The sequence below is a fragment of the Vombatus ursinus genome, unplaced genomic scaffold, assembly GCF_900497805.2.
Source record: "Vombatus ursinus unplaced genomic scaffold, bare-nosed wombat genome assembly UNPS02014794.1, whole genome shotgun sequence".
NCBI classification, from domain to species: domain Eukaryota; kingdom Metazoa; phylum Chordata; class Mammalia; order Diprotodontia; family Vombatidae; genus Vombatus; species Vombatus ursinus.
Window position 1 is genome coordinate 27936052 of NW_020954572.1, and position 27352 is coordinate 27963403.

General features: G+C 33.5%; 1 protein-coding gene across 2 annotated transcripts in view; it reads left to right on the forward strand.

Annotated features, from left to right (window-relative positions):
• DPH6 (diphthamine biosynthesis 6) overlaps nucleotides 1-27352 on the forward strand; it is a 464350-nt gene that overhangs the window by 57461 nt on the left and 379537 nt on the right. The gene's annotated exons all lie outside the window — the stretch shown is intronic.

Here is a 27352-nt window from a genome sequence, read left to right on the forward strand (position 1 = left end):
CAGTAGAATTACTATTTCTTACCATTCTCTTGATTAAAAACATAGCTGGATTTTGTAAAAACAAAAACAAACCAAACAAAAAACAACAACTAAATTCAATAATTATTTCAGATACATTTGCTCTCCTATACAGACTGTCTTCTTTTAAAGAAACACTAGTGGCCCTGTCTAGCTAAAACTGTTTAAAGTTGCTTTACTCTCATTTATGGGCAATTGAAGGGTTTTGAAGGGCAAATTTGACGATGTGTGATATTTGCCGCATTTGTTGACTTTTTATTTTTTAGCTCCTTAATGCTTCCCTATTCCCCCAACCAAGCATTTACTTTTTTTTTCTCTCACACTGTCCACTGCTGGAATAAAAGGGAAAATGGAACTCTTTTAAACAAATATACGTAGTCAAGCAAAACAGATTCCCATGTTGGCTATTTGCAAAAATGTGTGTCACATTCTGCATCTTAGTCCATCACTCCTCTTTTAGAAGGTGAGTAGGATTTTCTTTATATTATTGTCTTTATTTTTGGTCTTCTGGAATCATGAGTGGTTATTATGTTGATCATAATTCTTAAATCTTTCCAAATTGTGAATTTTTGCAATATTATTGTTGTTGTAGTATAAATTTTTCTCCTGGTTTTGCTCATTTACCTTTGCATCAATTCATGAAAGTATTCCCAGATTGCACTGAAACTATTCCTTTCATCATTTCTTATAGAACAATAGTATTTGATTGAATTCATAGACTGTAATTTTTCAGCCATTCCCCTTAGTTTCCAACACAAAAGAAAAAAGTTGCTATAAACATTTTCACACCCTGAGTAGGCACTTTCCTTTTTTTTTTTTTTGTCTTATTGGTAATAGAGGCCTAATAGTGGTGTTTCTGGGTCAAAGGGTTTACACAGTTTAGTAACTTTCTGGGCTAGTTCCGAATTGCTTTTAAGAATTCTGTATCAATTCACAACTCTACTAAGAGTGCATTAATGTTCCTGGCTTTCCCACAGTTACTCCACCATTTGTCATTTTCCTTTTTTCTCTACGTTGCCACTCTGATGGGTATATGATAGAACCTCAGAATAGTTTTAATTTTCATTTCTGTAAGTATTAATGATTTGGAGCATTGTTTTCTTGTAGTTGTAGATAACTTAGAATTTTTCTCTTGAGCCTGTTTGTAACCTTTGACTATCAATTGGTGAATGGTTCTTGTTCTTATAAATTTGAATAAGTTCCATATGTGTGTGTGTGTATTTGTGTGTATGTATATGCATATACATATATATATATACATATATATACTATGTATACCATGTATTTTTATTTTATATATGTATTTGATATCTATATGTATTTAGTATCTATATCTATATTCACCTTGGAAAAGAGACCTTTAGTTAATTATTTCCCTTCAAATCCCACCTGCTTTGGATTTCTTATATAAAATCTTTTTATTTTGAAGTAATTAAGATTGTCCATTTTATCTTCTGTGATCCTCTCTCTGCTCTTTGGTCATGAACTCGTCTCGTATTCATTGGTCTGAAAGGTATTTTCTAATTCATCTATTTAAACTTTAAATCGAGGTCATGTATCCATATGGAGCTTATCTTGGTATTTGGTGTGAGGTGTTGGTCTATATCTAATTTCTACCAGGCTACTGTTCAGTTTCCCCAACAGTTTTGTTAAATAATGAGTCCTTGTCCCAATAGCTAGAGTCTTTGGTTTATTGAACACTAGATTTGCTTCTGTATGTCATGTATCTAATCTGTTCCATTGATTCTCTATTTCTTAACCAGTACCCAATTATTTTGATGATTATTATTTTGTAATGTAATTTGAGATCTAGTAGTACTAAGCTGTGCTCACTTTAGAACTTATTCCTTGTGTTAGATATGAACCCACTATATACTAAAAATTTTAGAAAACTCTTACTGATGAGAGAGCGATTCATATTAAGTCATTGTAATATCATTGATTGAGGATTGGGCTTTGAGTCTGGAAGATTTTAGTTAAATTCTACCTCATACTGATTGGATGTGTGACCATAGGTAATCACAGTCATTTAGTTCCTCTGAGTCTGTTTTTTTATTTGTTAAGTAGGGATGATAATACTTATAGTACCTATGTCACAAGGTTTTTGTGAGATTCAAATGAGATGAGAGACATACATACAGCTTTGTAGACTGTATAATGCCATATAAATATGATTTGTTTCTTTTGGACGGTATCTGTGATTTCATTAGTGTTGATAACTTCCCATGAAAAAGCTCCCTTTATCAATGCAACTTTGTAAAGGCTCTGTGACTTAAGAGTTGCTTCTGGCACTGAGAGGTTAGCTGAATTGCCCAGGGTTGCATAACCAAAATGCATCTGAAGCAGGACTTTAACCCAGTTCTTCCTGATTCCTACTCTAGCTCTTTGTATCTATCTTGATGCTATGCAGTTTGTAGTATAGTAATGGCCCTGGGACAAGTCGAGATCCTACTATTGTTCTTTTATATTTAATTTTAAGCAACTGTTGCTCTGGTGGATAAAATGATTTTTTTTTAAAAATTCAACAAAGTTGTTGAGATAAGTGCTTTTTGTAGTTACCCCATGATTTTGATTTCTTCTGCTAGGTCTTAATGTTTTGGAATTTTCTCATTGAGTATTTGGTATGTTAAATGAATTAATGAAAAAAGTAACATATTTTGAATCCTCTCTTATGTTCTTCTGTGCACATGACATGCTTTTTTTTCTTTTCTTACTTTGTAATAAGTTCCAATATTTAAGTTTATGATATTTTTTTTTCTTGTCTCTATTCTGTATTTGTGTTCTAGGGTTTGAGTCTAAAATAAAATTCAATTTGAATTTTTAAAAAAGTATGTTAAGGGCTTAATAGGTATCAAACGCTGCCTTCATAAAAACCTAGAGGGCAAAGTGGATAAAGTGCTTTGCTTGGAGTTAGGAAGACCTTAGTCTAAATCTGTGAATCCCTGGACAAGTCACTTATAGTCTCTAAGTCTCAGGTGCAGTATCTGTAAGGTGAGGAGATCGAACTTGGCCTCTAAGGTCTCTTCCAAGTTTTAATCTATGATCAGTGTTATATCAAAATGGTTTTCTGTTAAGATACTTTCCAAGTATGTTATGGTCCATTTTATACTTCCAGAAGTACATTCAATAAGATTGATATTGTATAGATATTAATTGATTCAAACATGTTCTTTCCATTAAGCCTTGATTTCAGGATGCTAGTCAGCCATAGCTTTCTTCTTGATAGCCTCAGTTGTAGCTTGCCTGGAGAAGATTTTGATTGGTGCTAGATTTTTATAATCCACAGTGCTGTGTGACAGTTTTGACCATTTCTTTATAAAATCTATATTGATCAGTAAATCTGAGCTTTTGAAAGATAAACCTTCTGTCATTTTTAGTGTCAGTGACCTGGTCCTGAATTGCCATCATTAGAATTCAAATTCTAAATTAGGAAAGATTGCTTTCTGTCATTTTTAGTAGCATTGATCTGGTCCTAAGTTACCATCATTACAATTCAGATACTAAATTAGAAAACACTTCATGAAGAAGATGTCATTTGACTTGAATAATTTACAGATATAACTAGTTTTTTGATAATCCCTAATTCCTGATAATCTGTATGAGAGAGTAGAAATTGTATTTAAGGGGATAAAGTCTGGGAGGACAACCCAACCTAACTACATCTACACAAAGGAAAATCTGTGTTGGAAGTGATGTAATCTTGTGAGTGTTTGGTTAATTGTCTTATAAGTTACCTTAGGGAAGGAGTATGCTCCTTTCTCTCCTAAAGGGAAAGAATCATGTGTGATAATAATATCCTAAAAAAGACAGTTGAGAGAATATCACATTGCCTTTCTTCCTTACTATGTTCTCATCTTTAGAAAATATTTTAATTTAAATAAATTTTATTGATATCTTGTTTTCACATTGCCAGAATTTCTCCTTATTTTTCCCCCTCTCCCATTCCTAGATATCTGTTCCATATAACGATTTTTTAACTAACGGAGAGAGAGAGAGAGTTAGAGAAAAAAAACAATCAGGAAAATCAACCAATACATTAAAAAAAATTGAAAATATATGCAATATTGATTGCACATATATAACCTATATCAAATTGCTTACCATCTTGGGGAGAGGGGAGGGAGATAATTTGAAATTCAAAATTTTTAAAAACAAATGTTAAAAATTGTTTTTACATATAATTGCAAAAAAAAAAATATATATATATATATATATATACACACACACATATATACATGTGATATTCCATACTTGTGGACCTCTCACCTCTTTAAAGGAACAAGGAGGTAACTTCTCATATATCTTTGTGGCCATATTTATTCTTTTTAATTTTGCAACATTTATAATTGATTGTTTTGTGATTGTTGTTTGTTCTGTTTACACTGTGGTAATCATTGTATGTGTTGTATTCTTAGCTCTGCTTACTTCATTCTGCATCAGTTCATTTGTCTTTCTGTACTCCTCTATCGTCATCATCTATCATTTTATAGCACAGTAATATTCCATTATACTTGTGCACCACAATTTCTTTATACATTCCACCAGTTCATGGCATCTACTGTTCTTCCAGTTCTTTGCTACCACAAAAAATAATGCTATAACTATTTGGGTTTATATAGGGAGTTTGTTTTTATCAGTGAGTATATGCCTAACATATGTCAGGAGTATATGTGGAACAGTAGAATTTCTTTGAATCAGAGCAAATGGGCATTTTGATTACTTTATTTTCATAATTCCAAATTGCTTTCCAAAATGGTTGTAATAATTCACAGCTCCGTAAAGAATGCATTAGAGTACCTGTCTTTCCTTTCCATACTCCCTCCAACATAGCTATTGCCATCTTTTATCTCTACCATTTGTTTGTATGAGATTGTTTTGACTTTCATTTCTCTTATTATTAGTGATCTGGAACATTCTTTCATACATTAATTGTTTCATTGTTAATTTGTTGTTCAGTTGTGTCTGACCTTTCCTGACCCCATATGAGGCTTTCTTGGCAAAGATATGGGAGTGGTTTGCCATTTCCTTCTCCAGTGTATTAAGGCAAAGAGAGGTTAAGTGACTTACCCAGGGTCACACAGCTAATGCGTGTCTGAGGCCAGATTTGAATGCAGATCTTCCTGACCCCAAACCTCTCAGCTGCCTTCGTAGTTTGCACTAAGTCTTTTGAGAGCTGCCTGTTCATGTCCTTTGACTATTTATCTATTGAGGAATGGCTTTTGATATAATACATAATACATTTTACATATAACATGTATACAGACGTATGTATATGTAAATATGTCTATATATGCGTGTGTGTGTGTGTGTACTTTGTCAAAGGCTTTTTCTGCATCTCTTGAGATAATCATATGCTTTTTGTTTTATATGATTAGTTATGTTTATTGTTTTCCTAATGTTGAATAGCCTTTGCATTCCTAGTATAAATCTAACTTGATCACAATGATTAATTTCTTAGATGAATTGCTGGATTTTGTTTGACAGAATTGTATTTAAAAGCTTTAGATTCATATTGTTCTTTAGTTTCCCTATGCTTTATACTTCCTTTTGGTGGGATTAAGATTATATTTGTATCATAAAAGGAGTTTGGTAGAGTGCTTTCATTCTCCAATTTTGAGAATAATTTCTGTAGTGTTGTCCTTAATCATTTTTAAAAGTTTGATTAAATTCTCCTGTAAATCCACCAGGACCAGGAGGTTTTCTGCTGCACACCCAATCCTTCTCATCCTCCCTTCTCCCGCCCACCTTGGTAGTTCCTTTATAGCTAGTTTTATTTCCTTTTATCATGCTGGATTATTTCAGATCTCTGTTTGCAGTTGTGTTATTTTGGGTATCATATACATATATTTGATATGAATATATGAATATACATAAATGAATGTAATCCTCTGCCTTTTGTGTTCTCAGCTTATGTAACTATTTTAGATTCTAAAAATTCTTTTTATTTCTTCTGGTTTTGTTATTATTTCATATTGTTCATTTGCTATTTTGTTGATTTGATTTTCTGCTCTCTTTTTCTGTAAGCTGGCTGAAGGTTTATAATTTTATTAGCTTTTTCAGAAACCACCTTTAGGGTTTTTTAAAAAAAATATTTCTATATTCTTTTTGGATTTATAATTTATCTTTTTCTTCTCTAATGTTCAGCATCTCTTTTATTGTGCTTATTTTTTTTAAATTAAGGTTTTAATTTTTTAATGCAAAAACAGTTCATTACTCCTCTCCTTTTATATTTTGTTAATGTATATTTTTAAGGATTAGCATTTCCCTCAAGGACCGTTAGCTGCATTCCCCAAATTTGAGTTTTTATATAGTTTTAAATCATTATCATGTTCTATGTCATAGCCTTAATTCTTCTAGTTTTCCAAGCATTTTATTCAGATCTCTGATTCCCCTTTCTTTTAGATGTGTCCCGCTTTGAAAGAAAGACATTGAAGTTTCCTATCGTTGTATGACCGTGCCTTCTTGTAATTTAGTTAATTTTTCCTTTGTGGATTTAGATGCTATGTCATTTGGAGCATATAAATTTAACATAGATGTTTGTTTTCTTTTTAGCATAATGTGATTTCCTTGTTAATTTCTATATTGTGAATTTTTTTCTTTAGTAACATGATTCAAACTCCTGCTTATTTGGATAATTTATAGTAAATTTTGTTCTAGCCTCTAATTTTTATTCTGTGTGTATCTGTGCTTTTTAGGTATGTTTCTTATAAGTAGGAGATTGTGAAGTTTTGATTTCTCATTTCTAGTCTATCACCCTCTTTTGTTGGAATGTTGAATCCAAATTTAAAGTTGAGGGTTAAGTTTATATTTTCCTCCATTTATGTTTCTAGCATTGTTTCCCTTCTCCACCCAGAATTAGAAATTTTTTCCCTTTTTCCACTTCTATGATAGTACTTGTCACTGCAATTATTTTTGCTTATTATTCCCTAAGGTAGCTTCATTTTCACAGGTTATATTCCTTTATCCCTTACCCACTCCCCCTTTCTCACCTCATTCTCTATTCTTGGAATAAGGAAGTTAACTTTTATGTTGATTCGTCCTTTTATTTAGTTATGCAATACTTCTTCCTTTTTTTTTCTTTTCCCTCTTCTCAGTTAAGTAGTTAATTAAAATCCCCCTCTTTGACTTTTATTTGTTAATTGTTGGGTGTTTTTTTTTTCATTTTCAATGCCTTCTTCTATAAAGGATCTCTTTACCTTGTTCTTTTTATTACATCTCTTTCTGTTTATTCTAAAATTTTATCTCCGATTCATGGTCTTATTACTTATTTATACCTTCTTTAGTCTTTTCATGTTTCTCACGTAATGAAAGCTTCTAAAACTACCGATTTTGAGTTCCCTTTTCTAAACAATTTCCGTGTCATTGTCTTGTAGATCTCGTTCGCTTCTTTTTTTTTTTAAACTGTATCTCACTCTTATAAGTATCAGTTACTGTGCAACATAGTATATAGATAAATTTATTGCCCAATGATAGAAATATCCTTGTGTCCTGATCATGATGTCCAGGGACAGGATGTTATCCATTGAGTCACAGCACTCACTCAGAATAAGTGGACCTCTGAGCACCAGATCCTTGCAGATTATGGTCACTATAAGGTTCCCATCTCCCATTAAAGAATATATCACTTCCCCATTGGAGTATTCTTCAGTACTATTGCTTTTACCACTTAGACTAGATCTTCCCTTTTTTTTTTTCCCACCTATTCCAAACCCATTCTTTATCACTTCACATTTTTTTTGAAGCTTTTCTCTTTATTTTTTTCTTGGCTGACTACAGAGGTTATTTTCCCTTTCATTATTTACCATTGACTTGATTAGGGTACATTACACATTCCTATCTCATAACTTCCCTTATGCACCTTTCCATTTTTTGGTCTGGTCCCACAAAATACCTTGATTTGCCTTGGGGCAGGAGGTTGAGGAGGGGGTCATTTACTATCACTTCTCCCATTTCTTTAGGTTGGCCAGTAATCTTTATCCCCTTGTGTACTTTTAGAAAAATATCTCTTAGTGGTCCCTTTGTTGTTACTTTTTTTTTTTCATTTTAATCCCATAGATGTCTTTCTCTTTTCATTCTGCCCCCTCTTTTTTTAGCCTCTAGATTAGGACAATATATTTTGATACTTGTGCTTTCATTGATAGTTGTATTTATTCACTTTTCTTGTGTTTTTGTTGTTTGAGGTGTTTGTAAATTGAATAATCTGCTCCCATCTATTTATCTTTCTATTTGTTTTTTTATTTTTAAGGTAAGAATGTTTCAAATGCCTCTCTTTTAGTGTATTTCCATAAATTTTCATTTATGATTAGGCCTCGGCCTGGGAACAGAGCTCCTTTACTTTCCAGAATATGTTCTTGCATTTCCTTCTACAGCTTCTGGTGGGTTTAAGAATAATCTCATGTTACTCAGGTTTCTTTTCTTTTATATTTGAAGTTCCTGGTAATTTAAAAGATTTCTCGCTTGTGATTGGAATTATTAAATTTAGTCCTTATGTACCTTGGTTTTTTTCTGGGGACAATCTGTGGATTTTTTTTATTTGTCCTTTGTTTTCTATGTTCATAAATTCTGGGCATTTTTCTTTAAAACTTACATTGTGTTATTCAGGTTTTTTAACTTGTAATGTTATTCTGTGATGTTTGTGCTTTCTCTGTGCATCCAATTTTTGAGATCAGTGTGTTTTGCTTATATCAATGTGTTCTTTTAATCCTTTTTGCCCCTTTACCTCTCTTCCAGATTCCAGATCTACATTTCAGTATATTTATATTCTCAATCAGTTTGTTTTTCTCTTTCACTTCTTTGGAGAGAGTTGCCACCATGGAGTCAGATTTTTCTGTTCTGCTAATTATTTTTGCGGTACAGGATATACACTTGCCATTTTTCCTCCATTGTAACTCCTTCAATATTGTAATTCCTCTCCTAAAACATTCTATAAGTCTTGCTATAGTACTATTTTCTCTTGAAAATCCATAGGATTTCATCAGTTATTGATCCAATTTTGTTTGTCTTGCAAAATTTATTTTAGAGACATTTGCAATTGTTTGATGTTTTGGTAGATTTATTCCCTTCTGTTTGAGTATCTTCCTTGTTGATTTAACTACTTGCACTCCAGGTTTTAAACTGAGTGTTCTTCCTCTTGAGATCTTTATTGCTTTTAGTTGTTTTTCCCTCATATTCTTTAATTATTCACTTCCTAACTCTATCTTTGATGATGAATCCTCCACAAACTGGACCTCAAAGCTGTCTCAACCACCTCCCATGTTGGAAAATTCCACTGCAGCCCCACATGACTCCTAGAGTGGGTGCTTGGGGGATAAGACTGCTCTTAGCTGGATGCCAGTCTCTTTTCCATCATGTCTAGTGCTGATCCTCATGCATGTTATGTCTTTCTCAATTCTTCGTGTTCTTTAGTTCTCTGGCTAAGCCCTGCTGTTTCATATGGAGTACACTTTGCCTTTTTACTCCCACCCGCACCACCCTTTGCAATAGCAGAATGGAAGTCTGATGTTTGTTGTGACAGAAGAGTGGCATGAAGGCAGGGATAAAATATGCTTCACCAGGAGAAGGGAAATTACTGATTCCAGAATTAAAATCCAGAATAATTCCAGAATAAATTCCAGAGTAAAATCTGGTATCTCAGGTTGGGTGCTGTGCCAGAGGATGGGGACTGGTAGAAAGGTTGCTGAGCAAGTGAATTAGTTCTTATTTGTTGCTAATTCACAAACTGTTACCTTGTTAGGCTTTTTGTTTCTTTTTGGTCGAGTTAGCTGTAATTGCTCTATCTCTACTATATTAAACGCTTTGGGGAGGGTTTTTGAGAACTAGTGGGGACTAAAGCAAGTGTCTAGTCCTCCATCTTACTGGTCGCAGGATCTAAAAATATCTTTATAAAATCTTTATGAGAATGTTCTACATATTTATCAAAAAATATTCTTGATGAATGAGGGGGGAACCAGTAGGTTTTAGAAACTTTTCAATAGCAGACCACATATACTCATAGCTTCCCAGTAGATTGAAAAACCCAAAAATTTAGGGTCCTCTGATGTTTGTCATTTGCTGATTGCCAAAAACCAAAGCCCATCTATAGTGTTTGTCCTAGATCTATGTACTTGTATGTATTAAAGCAATGGTTTAGCAGTCAAACTCCATGACATACTAGGCAATAGTGTTTTTCAACCATTTGCTTTTCCTTGTATGACTTGTTAGGCCATTTTCTTTTAAGTAATCCTGGATCTCAGAGAGGAGGCTCTGTAATGTTTCAGTGCTTAATGCAGTTAACATAATGCTATCTGCAAAAATGAGCATCTGATGGACCCCACTATCCATCCCTTTTACATTAGGGCCCTTTGGAGTTTATCCTCGATTAGACTGGCAAACACCTTTTTTGAGCTTATCTCTCCCTGTTTTTTGAATTATTTGACCAAATAATCAGAGGGTACTTGAACAAAACTGTCTCTCTGGTTACATTTATCAAGGAATCATTTGTGATGTTAACATATACATTAGAGACTCTTTTTTGGAGGAAAGTATTTAAGGTTATATTTTGCTTCACAGAGTCAAATACTTATTTTGGCTTGTTGAGGTCTTGATATACTCTTAATTTCATTATTCAACAAATTAACTATCCCTGCCATCATCATGCCAAGTGATAACTATGTCAGATTTTAAAAATATGTTGTTCATGTTTTCTGAATCCAGAAAAATGTTGAACTGAACAGGACTGAGGATAAATATGAGACTATGGTGGATCACCAGTACCAGTCCATCAACACATGAACATATAGGTCAAATTAATTTATTTTTATGGTAGGTAAGTGGAATTGTCTTCATATGCAAAGGATAGATAATAAAAAATAAACCAATAAAAGTCCCTAGTGTCTTTGAATATATAACATTATATGTATGTATGTACATACGTAAAAAACTTTTGTGCCCTTTCTCAGTATACTCAAGTAGAGGAATTTCTTATTTAGTAGCAACCCATACTGTTATCAAGTAGTTTCACAGGGCTGTCTTCTTTCCTGAAGATTCTGGTCAGTAGGGCCAGAGGAAGTAGTCCTAAGGGACAGAAAACAGGTTCAGTGGTCAAATCCTATTTACTTCAACTAACAAAATTAGACTGGATGCCTATCCTATGGCAGTGCTATTATTGAGAGGTTCCTAATATCCTTGTATTTCTGTTGAACCTGAGGCCTTGGATGACACACAAGGTTGTAGGTTGCCTTTTCTGCCTGTAGGCAATGCAACTCACAGGAGACAGGCCATCTCAATAACATACATAAAATGGGATATAAGTTAATAGAGCAGACCAGTCAGAGTAAGAACGGTTTTATATCACCATTCTTCTCATTAGATAAGCATATGTCTGATACTCCAAAACAGAGTAGTTCCTTGGGGTTAGTTTTTTTCATTCTGTGCCCTTTTAGGGCTGCTATTAGGAAAACTGATGCCTTAAACAAAAGCAAAACTTGGTTGAGTCTCATTTCCTATCATTCTTCTGACACATGATGTTGACCATAGAATTTGAGATGGCTAACGGATAATACTCGAAGCTACTTATGGAATAAATATCAGCAAATGGTTGACTATTAATTTAGCTTTTTCACTGTTCACTTTGTAGAAAACTTATTTGCTTATGTTTCTGGTGATTTGGGGGGGTGTCATTTTCTAGGGTCTCTTTTCCATCTCCAGCCTTTCCTCACTGTGTTCCTTATGCCTTTGATATCATAAATAATTCTTTAAAATCACTGGGGGAGGGGTTAGGCATTGAGTATTTTAAACAATGTTGACTTCATCATACATAGTAATCCTCCAAATGTATTTTCAAAACTTAAAGATAGCTCAACATTGTCTATTATTATTTTAGATGAAATGTTCTACAATATGTTGTTTATATTTTTTGAAGTAAATACTGTATGTTCAAGTCTTTGTGAGATCCTCATGAAAATGAGATGCATGTCCCATGAGGTTATCTCTGTAAGAACAAATTTTAAATTAAGTAATATGAAACTGAATTGCATGAGTTTATTATAAGATTTTTTTTTTCTTTATTTTTTTTCACATGGCTTTGGATCTAAAGTAAATGAGGCTTTTGTACAACATATTGTGCTCTTTTCCTGATACTGTGTTTCAACATCCATGATGGCTTAAAAAGATAAAGTAATTCAGTTATTCTTGTAATCATGAAAACTTATTTGATAGAAGTTGGTTTTGTAATTTACTAACTTTAGCCCATGTTTATGATAACCTTATCATAAAGACTATTTCCATCATTATTTGGGTTATGTAGTTTTCTTAGAAAGAAAGAAATGAGCTTTTTGGTTGCTGGGGCTTGTTATGTAATTAGCATATCTATGTGGTCTTTCTATATTACAAATATATCCCCTTTAGCCCTTAAATATCTGGCTCCATTGATTTCACATTATTCTCCTTCACATCCTCAACATTTCAACCAAATTGTCTTACTTTCTGTTCTCAGACTTAGCATTACAGAACTCAGCACTATATCCCACACCTCTCTGCCTTTGTGGTACATTTCCTTCTTACGTCTGTCTCTGCTTCTTAGAATCTCTATCTTCATGTTTTAGCTCAGGCTCTATTTACATTGGGAAGCTTTTCCTCATCTTCCTGGTTGTTAGTGCTTTCTCTCTCCTCAGATTATCTAACATTTATTTTTATTTGTCTATTTATATTCCCCAGCAGGGTGTAAACTCCTTAAGGGCAAGGGCCATTTTTCATTTCTTTCTTCATAGTCCCAGCACTATCACAGAGTCTTACACACAGCAGGGATGAATCAATACTTGTTGAATTGAATTGAATTGAACTAAAGGTTCAGAAGCCCCCTTTATAACAGTTCCATCCCTGGCTGGCATGTGTATAATATGTTTTCAACAATCATAGTTTGATTGATTGCTCATTAAATCAAATATACCTGAAGAGATTTGAAATGGCTTATTCTGTCAGTTGGATAACTGTTGTACTCCTTAATGCTACTTCTTAATTTGCCCTGTAGCCCTTTGAAATAATACTTGCCTATTTTATTGGTTTTAAAAATTGAGATAAGATTTTAGGACTATGTATTCATGCCAAAGTTTTAATATAGAAAGACTTTAATTTAATGAAATTCTCTGAAAATTCAGGTCTCATCTATAATACTTTACAGAGCATATGGCTCTGAATCAGGATGGTGATGATGATGATGATGATGATGATGATGATAATGATAATTCATATATAGTACTTAAAGGTTTACAGAGCACTTTCCTAGCCATAATAATTGTGTTTAATTTTACCTCATCATAATTTTACTATTCTTCATTTGCCATAGTTTGTACTTTTTTTAAAAATAACAATATGAAACCATAGTTTTATTTATGTAATTCATGATCTTATTACTTTTTAGTTAATCTTTTGCAGACTTTTTCACTTCACAGCCTACTTGTAAACTTCTAAATTGCTCTCATACCTGTTTCAGTTCTTGTAAATGTAAGTCTTGACTACTATAGCTTTAAGAATCTAATGGAATGTTGCACAAAACGTAGGTTGTGTTGCAGGTTGAAAGGAAGTTGAAAAATAAAATTTTTTTATGCTTTTTCCTATGGAGTCAAGGAGAATGTGTATTTTTATCTGTGAGCTTCTATGAGGACTCTGGAAGAGACAAAGAAAGAAGATGAAAGAAACTTCTTCCTTGTCAGAGCTATTTTAATTTAATTGGGGGTTTTCATGTTAAGAAATATTTTAAAGAGAATCCTATGAAGAATTGTGAAGAACTCACAAGTACAATGTATTCCAGAAAAATTATTTCCTGGGATAACTGAAGAAAGGACAAATAAGGAAGACTAACAGTTTATATCCTGAAAAGCTTGATTTAACTCTTATCATGAGGAGGCATATCGAGAAGATTCTTAAATTATGTTTCTGGGAATGATGAAAAATAATTTACTGTAATAATAATGGTTAGAGGTGATTCTGGTCATGATTTTCCTGATAGACAAAATATTTTAAATAGTTATCTATGTCTTTATTATTGATTTTACTTGTTAATAGAGTTTATATATGTTACCACTATTGGAGAAAAAGGTTTTTGGTTTTTTTTTTTCTAGTTTATTCTATTAATAAATATTTAATGAGCTGGGGTAGAAGTTCAAGCCAATTAATGAAAAAGGGGTTGCATTCTTATTAATTAGAAATAAAATATCCAAACATATCCCTGTATCACTCTAGAACCCAGGATGATAAAATTAAATATGGAAAGGAGTCAAATGGTAGGGTGAAGAGTAACTGACAAATATAGTCAACCCCATCTGCTTTCCTGCACTGCTTTTGGCACATTGGGAGTTAGAGGGGAAAAGGGGCTAAATCCCTTGCTGAATAACAAGAATTGGTTCAGGGTTTAAATTTATCATTTGGTGGAGGGAGAGAACTTGGGCAGGAATGTCCTTAGTGCCTATAACTTGAGCCACAGCAACAATCTTTGTCATCATTCACTAATAAATAACCGTAATTTTTTAGGTTGAACCTGTGATTTAATTATCATGTGGAATTTCAGTGAGGAAACTCCCTTGATCAATGCACAATCAGCACCTGTTCTGCAAGTTATAGCCTTTGAGAGATATCTGAGGTTAAGTACTTGGCTAGGGTCACCCAGCCAGTATAAACAAGTCAAGACCTAAACCTCTCACAATGCCATGCTAACAATGTCACATTTTTATTACATTTTACAGTTTATAATACTGTGAGGTAGTACAAATACTATTTTTCTCATTTTACAAATGAGGAAATTGGGAGAGTTTAAGTTGAGTCCCCTTATCATGCCGTTGTTATCATTTGTCCTTTCTTAAAGAGGACCAATGACATCACAAGGTTTATGTTTTGACTTGTGTGTGAACTGGATTTAAGTGAGGCAGAGTTGCACAGTCATCAGCTTTATTCTGTCCTCCAGAGTCATCAAAGTCCCGTGGCAAGACAACTGGCAATGGATTAGATGAGACTCAGTACAAGGTCTCTCTTTCCAAGTCCATTCCCCTTTTTAGTACATTCCTTTCTCTCTGCACCTCGCTCTGACCTTAAATGCTGTGATATATGTTGGTTTGGTCAATTTAATGTGAAATGGCAGCAGTGCAACACAATTCCATATCCCAATGGCATTAACCATCTATTCCAAATACAAAATTTTTAGTATCATTTCATATCCTTACAATAACACTAATTTAATGGACTGCATTTTTTAGTTTTCTTGCTTTAGGATTTTTGTGAAATTTTTCATTGTTTTGCTTTGCTACTCCCAAATATTCCATAAAAGATTATTTAATACCGTAGCATCAGGTTTCAAAAAACACTCTTTTCTAAAAATAAGTTTAACCTTAACCGTGAGATAGTACAAATTTCTTGTTTAAATATCTGAGTAGAATTCTTAAAGTATATAATAGTTGATCACATCTTACTATAATATACGTAAAATGTTATGGAGCTTGTTTTAAATTGATACACCTCTTCCATGGATGACATATTTAATGACTGTGGGTTATAAGGCAGTTGTACTTAAAATGACAAACAAGTGCATTTGTTATTTGAATAGTCAGTTTAAGAACAGCAGCATACATAGTGCTTAAGATTTAACGGTGTGGTTGGTGCTTGCTGGCACCCTGTCACTGCAGTATAATTTTCTTTTATTCAATTTAGGGCTGCTTGTTCATGCCAAATCCAGTTTTAAAGTTAAGTAATCAGTTCTCTCTTTGAGGTCATCTATAAATAAGATTTTCTGAAAGAAGTGTCTGCAGGCAAGTTTGTTCTGTAATTATTTGAGCATTTAGAGTAGAAAATCCCAAAGGTGAAGTCACCCTTTATGTGAAACCAAATCTGTACTGTTTGCCTTTAGACTGTCATCTTTTGATAATGGGCATTTTAGCTTCTGTTTTTGCTACAAAGTCTTCTTGAGTTCCCAGCCAACTCATGGGAATTTTTTTTTTTACTTTGTTATCTTAGAATGATAGCGACCCTTGATTAATTTTTATTGATATAGTTGGTTAAATGTTGCTTCACCTGTGTTGGTTCTTCTTGAAATAATTTTCAGCATTATAGTAGCTTGTCCTTTTTGTTTTATTTCAGAATTTTCTCTTTAGGCACAAATGTTTTTGAAAATAGAATGCTTTATGTTTAACCTTATAGTGAATTAATCGGTGGCTTCTTTTTCACATTTTGCTTTTAGAGTATGGCTATTTTGCTGTTGTAGAGCAACTGCCTTACGTAAAGTATTTCAACTGTGATTTTAAAAAATGTTAATTATAGTTATTTTTATTGAAATTCTATAGCATTGAATAGGTATAATTTTATGCAGTATTAAAAAAAGCTTGTTATTTTTGACCTCTGATAGACATTCATAGGTTAAAGGGAACACATATTAACATTGAAAGTCCCTTGTGGAAGAGACCAGAAAGCCCTACAGTAGTGGCAGATAAATTAATTTACTTCTTGGTCACTAGTTTGAATTTTCTTCCATTACCCTAAGAAAAATTTTCAGTGATTGTGAATTAAATGAAAATTATAGAAGGCCTGAATTTTTTCTATCTTTAACTCATAGGTTAAGTTTTCATCACAATCGAAACATTTCTAGAAAGGGTTTAGAATAGAGCAGAGATGAATAGGGCTGAGCCATGTAGCATACACTGGGTATGGATAGGAGGACTTTGTCAGTGGGCATCAGTCCTGAAAGGGCAGGATTCCTTTATCATGAGTTTTAGCTTTTCAGAAATGAAGCCCATTAATAGTGGACTTTTCTGTGACAGAGAACAGTAGCTTTCAATACTCTGCTGTATTTAGGAAGGAAAATGCCAATGCCTCTCTGTTTTTGCTAACTTCTGAGGAAAATCTGTTGGGAAGAAGGAAATCTGTTAAGTGATATTAGTAACAGTGATATTTGAAGTTCTTTTAAAAAAAAAAACTCCAAAGAGAATTTAAAGTTTAAACTATAAAATTATAGCAATCCTTTGTCAGTTGATTTTTTTTAAACCAAGTTTACATTTCTAGTGTGACTGGGTTTGTTATAGCATTCTGATCAGGTTTAAATTTATATTGAATTATCCCAATTCTCTTTCTGCCACATGTACACATTTGAGAAATTATAGTGGATAAAGAAGAAAGCAGAGGAGAATCTGGCTACAGTTGAATAGCATTATCTAATCACAGTAGGAGAGATGAATAAGATGATGGTGTACTAATTTGACATTGCCTTTTTGGGGGGAGGTTTTGGGTCCCTGTTCTCTGGCCTTGTCAGTGGGTTGTTCACAATCACTGCCTTTTATGATTTTCAAAGACAATTTTCTATTCCCTTCCAATTTAGTTTCTGTCTTGTAGTTGTTGCTGATGCCATCAGGCATTCTAAGATAGTCATATGTAGTTGAAATAATCTTAATTAAGAATCTGAGTGTGCTTTGAAAATTATAATGTACAATGAGAATAATTGTAGAAGTTTTTAAATACTTGTATTAATCAGGTTCCTGACATTGTGTTGTGTTTTAATTGGTAATATTGCAAGTGGCTGTTGGTGATCATTGTTCAGTGACTAAAAATGAGCTTCATCTTCATTTTAAGACCAAGACACACTTCTAATTTGCCCCCTCAAAAAATTTTTTTCTGAGAGATAGAACATTTGGTGGTGTTATACGTTAAATAAATTCATGTATTAAATGATCTTGAATCGCCATGTATCCTTCCCTCTGAACTGTTAAGCACAGTTTCTTTAGAATTTTTTGAAATATTTCAGAAAAAAATGTTGATTCTTATATGCTTAGTCCTTGAGAATGTTTTATATTTTAAGGAGAATTCTATCTTTTCTCTTATACTATACATTCAAATCATTATGTGAAGATACTAGAGTGTCCTCCAGCTCTTTCTCCAAATTGCATTTTATTTCTTTAAAATTCTTAAGGTAATTTGACTGTTGTATGTAACATTTCTCTAAAGACAGGCATTATTAAGGTAGTAAGCAGTTCTGTTTAGTTATAGGCTTATCAGTAACCTTTACACATAATGTGATATTGTCTGAATGTCTTATTTTGTTCAGCTTTCACTGGCACTGATGAAGCCTAAGGCTGCTGTTTCTTTGAGTTACTGATAATTTTTTATCTGATTAACTGACACATTTAGTTGAAATCAGACACAGCCCTTAGGCTGGGCATGGATTTAATTTAAAAAGTATCAAAGGTTTGCACTGTGTGCTGTTTAATCATCATGTTTATCAGGCAAAGAAAAATTACCGGAAGGACCATAGGGAGAGGGTTATCTTAAGGAGCAGTAGCTTGGGAAATTGATAATAGCTACAAGGTAATTTACTGCTAACTTTTACATTCATTAATATAACATTTCCCACTAATAATTACAGTGCATGTAATATACTAATTAAATTGAAAGCATTATCACTAATTTTCTTCTTGCTGAAACCCTAAGATGGCTAGATAAAGAAGTTAGAATGTGAAATTGAAGAAAACCCTTAAAGTACCAATTGAAAAAAAAATGTTTAGTTGATTAGTAAAACATTATGTTAGATAGGGAAACAAAATAATTATGAATATGGAGAAAAATGCCCATTTCTGCGTGATGACAAGGAAATGAAAATGCTAAATAATGAAATCATGATATCCTATAGAGTTGTAAAATATTACACTGCTCTGACCTGTTAAGGCAATACATCTACTAGATACTAGTGCATTAGTAGTTTATATGCTATGTTAGAACCACTCTAATGAAGGATCATGCTGGCCTGGTGAAATATATTGATGCTATGAGGCCTTTATAGTAATTCTGTGTGTAATATGACTCTCACGACTTTGCAATATAATTCATTTTACACCGAAAATAGTGTCTGTGTTGTAGAGCAAAGCATAATACTTCTAAGAGTTAATTTTAAAAGTTAACCTCTTTTCTTTACAAACTCTGAAAACAAAAGATTTATATTTTTTATATCTTTCCAATAATAAATGTTGTACTTTGATATATAGTTATTGTATAATTGTACATTTTAATTTATCAGTAAGTCTCTAGGGTATTTTCTTTTTTCCCCTTAATGATATGCATGGGGTAAAATAGGGACTAGAATAATATAATCATATATTTCATCTTGTATGAAAAAATAAAGTAAATAATTATGAAATCCTGTCTTTGTAGATAAAATAAATGATTTTCCAACTCCCAGTTGCCTTTTATCACAATTCACAAATAGATTTTGTTTTTTGGGTTTTGTTTTTTTTTGAAACAGCAATGTTGTGTACATTTTTAGAACATCTTAATAGTTTCCACAGAAAGAATATATGAACATATAATAGAAAGGAAAAAGCTTTAAGTGGCATTCTGCATATGTATTTAGTATTGCTGTTCTTTTTTATATACTGTAAAGTTTTAAAAAATATTCTAGGTACTATGCTATCCAGTATAAATAAATCTCTTCTACAATACATGAAAATTCTAAAGAAAAGGAAATACACTGAAACCTTTCTTACTCTGGAATAAATTTCACCTGAAAATAGTTCTGATCCAGGAGAATTAATTAAAGTACCTAGTAATAAGGCAGTTTTACCTGTTCATAACTTAGATTTTGATTGTTATGTTAACATGAGGTTCCAGTATAATTTTTTTTTTTTGCTTCACAATTTATCATCCCTATGAGGGTAGAGGATGGTATTGAATAGGAAAAATAAGGGGAAAAGTGTTTTCATTTTTATCTGTTTAATATTTTAATGCTCCATAGAGTTCATTGAAACCTTTAAATGTTTATATTTTATGTGTTCATTCACTAATTTCACTTATATGATCCTTTAATCATTTGATGGGTCTGAGACCACATTGATGTGGGTAAGTATAAATTACTTTAGTGTAAGTTTTATAAGTTTTAGGCATTTATAATGATGATATTACTCATAAATAAAATTCAGCTAGATATTTTTAAGAACAAAGTTTCAGAACCTATTAACACATTTTAAAATCCTTTAACATGTAATAAATGTTTTTAAGGTAAAAACATCACATATTTTTATCTGTCTTTTCTTTGATAAACCTTATTATATTAATAAACATAGTAGTAAAAACAAATATTCACTGAATCTCAGATGGGAGGGATTGAAGAGACCATGTAGTCCAATTATTGAATGAGAATTGTCACTAATTATATGCCTTACAAATGATTCTCCAACTTTTGCTTGGAGATTTCTCATTGGGGGGAACCTAGTATCTATTGAGCCACATATTCCACTTTTGTATGGCTGTAATTGTTAGGATGCTTAAAAAAAAAAAAAAACCAAACCTCAAATCTAATCTGTTTCTTTAATACCTCACTCTTCACTTCAGTCTCTTGGCCTTGGCGGGTAGATAAGGAATAAATCTATCTTTTCTAAATGATAGCCTCCTATGAATAGTTGAAGATATGACCAATTTGCCCTCCCCCCAAAAAAGTATTTTCATCTCCAGGCTACCTATTCCCAGTTCTTTCAGTTAGTTTCTATTTAGTATGGGTGACAGGTAGACACCAAAGGTGGGGGAGCAGCTCTGAAAAGGGCTCAACAAGCCTACTCACTAGAGGTGCTAGTCCTCCCTTAACACCCCATACATCCAACTCTCACCTGTGGCTTCAAGAAGCTGTAGCATATGTAGTAGCCACACCCTGGTAAACCATCTCAGCAGATGAGCTAAACTAGGTTGAGGATAGCCATCAGGCTTTAAATCTGCTGATGAGTTAGGGGGATGCCTACCTCAAGCATGTGAGATGAGAACAATTTGTTCCATGGCCACGAAAGCAGCTAAAGCAAGCGCTATGGAGCAGTTAGAGCTTGATAAGACATCAAAGATGTTAAGATCATCCACTGCATCCTGGACCATCACCAGTTGTCCTGACTATTGCCTTGCCACTAGACTTGGATGACTCTGGAAGAGAAGGGAGGCTGAGGATTTGCACAACCTCACTTCACTTAAATCTAATTCACATGCAAAATCAAAACATCACTCATTTGAGATGTCATTGATCTTCAAAAAAGAAGGCTGAACATCAGTTTAGCAAGATATCCCCAAATCGTCTTCTATCCAATTTGCTCTCCCTATTCACTTTCCTTTGGACACTTTCTAGCTTATTAATGTCTGCTTATGTGGAATGAGGTCACTTCAGACTAGACAGGACTGTTTTTTATTTTTCTTTGTATCCTTAGGCACTTAATAATGCTTGTTGACTTAACTTTGTGGAAGTTTTTCAGGACCCTTTGATACAACATATCCTGCCCTGTTTACCAGACTCATTTCCAAATTGAGGTGAGGGGGCCACACCTATCCAAGCTAAGTGCTTCAGTGTCCTTGTTAATGTCCTTCATATGTCATGGCTAAATAAACCTCTTTAAAAAAAAACAAACCTTTGAATGACCTAGGAATGTATCATTTCATTTCAACACCAAACCCAAACTGACAGCATACCAGCCTATGTTAAGCCTACCCATTATAGCTAGCATGAGACACTATGTTCCATACTTTTCTTAAACTATATTTATAGCATTGTCTCGATCCAGCAGTTTAGAAATTCTGTCCAAAAAAAGAAAGAAAGAAAGAAAGAGGTTAGTTTTGAATGGAGGTCTTTGTGATCACTACTTCCTTTAATAGATGTTTGCTATATGATAGGATCATAGGATCATAGATCTAGAAAGGGACCTCATAGTCAATCTAGTACACTACCATTTTTTTATAGTATTTTTTCCCAATTATATGTAAAGAAAACTTTTAGCATTCATTTTTAAAACATTTTGAGTTCCAAATTTTCTCACTCCCTCCCCTCCCAGCTCTTCCTAAAACAGTAAGCAATTTGATGTAGGTTATATATGTGCAATCATGTAAAAATTTAATTTCCATATTTGTCATAGTTGTGAAAGAAGACACAGACTGAAAGAAAAAACTATGAAAAAAAAATAAAGTGAAAATACTGTGCTTAGATCAGTTCTTTATCTAGATGTGGATATGATGGAAAATGCTACCCGCATCTCTGAGTCCTTTGAAATTGTCTTGGATCATTGTATTGCTGAAAAGAGCTGAGTCATTCATAGTTGATCATCACACAATGTTGCTGTTACTGTGTACAGTGTTTTCCTGGCTCTGCTCATTTTACTTTGCATTGGTTCATATAAGTCTTTCTAAGTTTTTTCTGAAATCTGCCTGCTCATCATTTCTTATAGCACAATAGTATTCCATTACATTCATATACCATAGCTTGTTCAGCCATTCCCTAATTGATGAGCATCCCCTCAATTTCCAATTCTTTGCCACCACAAAATGAGCTGCTATAAATATGTTTGTACATGTAGGTCCTTTTCCCTTTTTTATGATCTTTTTATGATACCTAGTAGTGGTATTGCTGGATCAAAAGATATACACAGTTTGGTTGTCCTTTGGACATAGCTCCAAATTTCTCTTCAGATCAGTTCATAACTCCACTATCAGTGCATTAATGTCCCAGTTTTCCCACATCCTCTGCAACATTTATCATTTTACTTTTTTGTCATGTTAGCCAATCTGATAAGTGTGATGTGGTACCTCAGAGTTGTTTTGATTTGCATTTCTCTAATCATTAGTGATTTAGAGCTTTTTTTTCATATGCCTATAAATAGTTTTGATTTCTTCATCTGAAAACTGCCTGTTCATATCCTTTGACCATTTATCAATTGGAGAATGGCTTGTATTCTTATAAATTTGACTCAGTTCCCTATATATTTGAGAGATGAGGCCTTCATCAGAGACACTTGCTGTAAAGATTGTTTCCCAGATTTCTGCTTCATTGGTTTTTCTTGTACAAAAGCTTTTAAATTTAATATAATCAAAATCATCTATTTTACATTTTGTAATGCTGTCTATCTCTTGTCTGGCCATGAATTCTTCTCTGCCCAATATATCTAACAGATCTTTACCCCTTCAGTTCACCTCTGATCTTATTCTTATAAGCTTCTGGCTTATTCCCATTACAGGTAATGCTTGCTGATGGTTCTAGATAGATACTGCTTATCATTTCAAGGAATGCTTCCTTTATTTCTATGCTCTCTGGTGTTTTTAATAGGAATGGGTGCTGTGTTCTGTCAAAAGCTTTTTCAGCATCCATTGAGATAATCTGATTTCTGGTTGCTTTGTTATTGATATGGTGAATTATGCTTATAGTTTTCCTAATATTGAACCAACCCTGCATTCCTAGTATAAATCCCACCTGAGCATAGTGTATGATCCTTGTGATATATTGCTCTAATCTCTTTGTTAGTATTTTGTTTAAATTTTTTTGCATTGATATTCGTTAGGGAAATTGGTCTAGTTTTCTTTCTCTGTTTAGCTCTTCCTGGTTTAAATATCAGTACCATATTTGTGTCTTAAAGGAATTTGGTAGGATTCCTTCTTTGCCTATTTTTCCAAATAGTTTATATAGTGTTGGACTTAATTGTTCTTTAAATGCTTGGTAGAATTAGCTTGTGAACCCATCTGGCCCTGGGGATACTTTTCTTAGGGAATTCATTGATGGTTTGTCCAATTTCTTTTTTTTTTTTTAAGATGGGGTTATTTAGGCATTCTATTTCCTCATCTGTTAATGTGGGAAATTTATATCTTCTTAAATATTCATCAATTTCATTCAGATTGTCAGATGTATTGGCATTTAATTGGGCGAAATATTTCCTAATTTTTGCTTTAATTTCTTCTTTATTGGTGATGGTTTTACACTTCATTTTTGATACTGCATATTTGGTTTTCTTTTTTTTTTAATTAAATTCATCATTGACTTATCTATCTTGTTGTTGATTTTTTTCTTTTCTTTTTTTTTCATAAAATCAGCTCCTAGTTTTATTTATTAGCTCAACAGTTTTCTTATTTTCAATTTTATTAATCTCACCTTTCATTTTCAGGATTTCCAAATTGCTCAATTGGGGATTTTTAATGTGTTTTTTTTTTTAAAGTTGCATGCCTAATTCATTGATCTGCTCTTTCTCTATACTCGATGGATTGTGTATGCTATTCCCTCCTTGAGCCAATTCTGATGAGAGTAAGGTTCAAGTGATGCCCACCACTCACCCTCCCATTTTTCCCTCCACTTTACAGGTCTCTTTTGTGCCTTTTCTTATGAAATAATTTGCCCTGTTTTACCTTTCCCTTCCTTCTGCTATCATTCCCTCAAATTCACCTTATACTCATATCCTCTGTCTATGTATACTCCTAACTACACTATTAGTGATACAATTCTTAAGAATTGCAAGTATCTTTTTCCCATATAGAGATGTAAGTAGTTTAGCCCTATTGAATCCCTTATGTTTTCTCTTTCCTTTTTACATTTTTATGCTTCTCTTGAGTCTTGATATTGGAAATCAGATATCTTACATTTTCTTCTGTTTTTGTTTTTTTTTCCCCAGCCTTTTGATTTTATTTTAATATTTCTTATTGTCTTTTGGAATCACTGATTTCTGTTTTTCCTGTTCTAATTTTCAGGGAGTTCATTGCTTTAGCAAGGTCTTCCATGATCTTTTCTCTTCCAATGTTTTACTCCACAGCTTTTATTTAATTTTTTTTTTAATCTTTTGCTTCATTTCTTCTAGGTATTCATGCAGTCCTTATGGAAAATTTATTTTTTCCTTTGAGTCTCAGCTTGCAGTTATTATAGAATTAGTTGCAATAATTTTTTTATGCTGATTGGCATTTTCTTTTGTTTATTCATCTCTCCAGCTTTAGTTCCTTAATTTGTACTTTGTACAAAGGACAGACTGTGCCCACTGGGTTCCTTAGGTTCTTGTGTTAAACCTCTTGAGGTTTGACCTCACTGCATCTTTGAGCCCCTGGGCCTTGAGTGTTCTCGTCTGAACACTGTAGTACTATGATGGGTAACATAACAATGACTGTTGATGCTCTTCTACGAGGCTTCTAACATCCCTATTCTAGGACTTTTCTGAATAGCCTGGTGCTTTGTTATGAGAGCTCTTCACTCCTGTTGCCCTCTGGACACAGCCTTGTAGACTGCATGTATTCTTTTTCTAGTCACACTGGAAGGCAATAGCTCAGTTTACTGGGACAGGAAGGATCCCTTTCCTTATTTCTCTGCTCTTCAGACTGACTTTATATTATAGTTCTGGGGTGGAAGATGTCATTTACTACAGTTTTTTTTATCAGATTTCTTTTTTTTAATTAATTAATTTATTTTGAGTTTTCAACATTTACTTCCACAAGATTTTGAGTTCCAAATTTTCTCCCCATCTCGTAACCTCCCCCCACCCTAAGACAGCATATATTCTGAATACCTCTTCCCCTGATCTGCCCTCTCTTCTGTCACCCCCTCCAACCTCCTACTTCCCTTATCCCCTTCCCCTTCTATTTTCCTGTAGGGCAGGATAGATTTCTATACCCCATTGCCTGTGTATCTTATTTCCCAGTTGCATGTAAAAACAATTTTTAACATTTGTTTTTAAAACTTTGGGTTCCAAATTCTCTCCCTTCCTCCCTGCCCACCTACCCTCATTGAGAAGGTAAGCAACTTCATACAGGTTATACATGTGTAGTTATGCAGAACACTTCCGTAATAGTCATGTTGTGAAAGACTAACTCTATTTCCCTTCATCCTATCTCACCCCTCCATTTATTCTGTTCTTTCCTTTGACCCTGTCCCTCCTCAAAAGTGTTTGCTTCTGATTATCCCGTCCCCCAGTCTGTCCTCTCTTCTATCGTCTCCCACTCTCATCCACTCCCCCCAATTTTATGTAGGGTAAGATAGATTTCCATACCCAATTGAATGTGTATGTTATTCCCTCCTTAAGCCAAATCCAATGAGAGTAAGATTCATTTATTCCCTCTCACCTCGCCCCCTCTTCCCCTCCATGGTAAAAGCTTTTTCTTCCTTCTTTTATGTGAGATAATTTACCCCATTCTACCTCTCCCTTTCTCTTTCTCTCAGTACAATTCTCTCTTATACCTTAATTTTATTTTTTAGATATCCCTTCATATTCAACTCATGCTGTGCCCTCTGTCTATATATATTCCCTCTAACTACCCTAATATTGAGAAAAGTCTCATGAGTTACAAATATCTTTTCATGTAGGAATGTAAACAGTTCAACTTTAATAAGTCCCTTATGCTTTCTCTTTCCTGTTTACCTTTTCATGCTTCCCTTGAGAATTGTATCTGAAAGTTGAATTTTCTATTCAGCTCTGGTCTTTTCATCAAGAATGCTTGAAAGCCCTCTATTTCACTGAATGTCCATTTTTTTGCCCCTGAAGGATTATACTCAGTTTTACTGGGTAGGTGATTCTTGGTTTTAAGCCTAGCTCCTTTGACCTCCAGAATATCATATTCCAACCCTCTGATCCCTTAATGTAGAGGTTACTAAATCTTGTATTATCCTGATTGTGTTTCGACAATACTTGAATTGTTTCTTTCTGGCTGCTCGCAACATTTTCTCCTTGACCTGGGAACTCTGGAATTTGACTATAATATTCCTGGGAGTTTTCCTTTGGGGATCTCTTTCAGGAGGTGATCGGTAGATTCTTTCAATTTCTATTTTACCCTCTGGTTCTAGAATGTCAGGGCAGTTTTCCTTGATAATTTCTTGAAAGATGATGTCTAGGCTCCTTTTTTGATCATAGCTTTCAGATAGTCCAATAATTTTTAAATTCTCTCTCCTACATCTATTTTCCAGGTCAATTGTTTTTCCAATGAGAGATTTCACATTGTCTTTTATTTTTTCATTCTTTTGGTTTTGTTTTATAGTTTCTTGATTTCTCATAAAGTCATTAGCTTCTATTTGCTCCATTCTGATTTTTAAGAATTTTTTTCTTCAGTGAGCTTTTGAACTTCCTTTTCCATTTGACCAATTCTGATTTTAAGGCATTCTTTTTATTGACTTTTTAGACCTCTTTTGCCATTTAGGTTAGTCTATTTTTTAAGGTGTTAATTCAGTATTTTTTTGGTTCTCCTTTAGGAAGCTGTTGACTTGTTTTTCATGATTTTCTTGCATCACTCTCATTTCTCTTCCCAATTTTTCCTCTACTTCTCTTACTTGCTTCTCAAAATCCTGTTTGAGCTCTTCCATGGTCTGGGACTAATTCATATTTTTCTTGGAGGCTTTGGATGTAGGAGCTTTGACTTTGTTGTCTTCTGGTTGTATGTTTTGATCTTCTTTGTCACCAACATAAGATTCTATGATATGACTTTTTTTGTACTGTTTGCTCATGTTCCCAGCCAATTACTTGACTATTAAACTCTTTGTTAAGGTAGGGGTCTGCTTCCAGTGTGGAGAATGTACTGTCCCAAGCTTCAGGGATTTTATGCAGCTGTTTCCAGAGATGCTGTAGGGACCTATAAATTT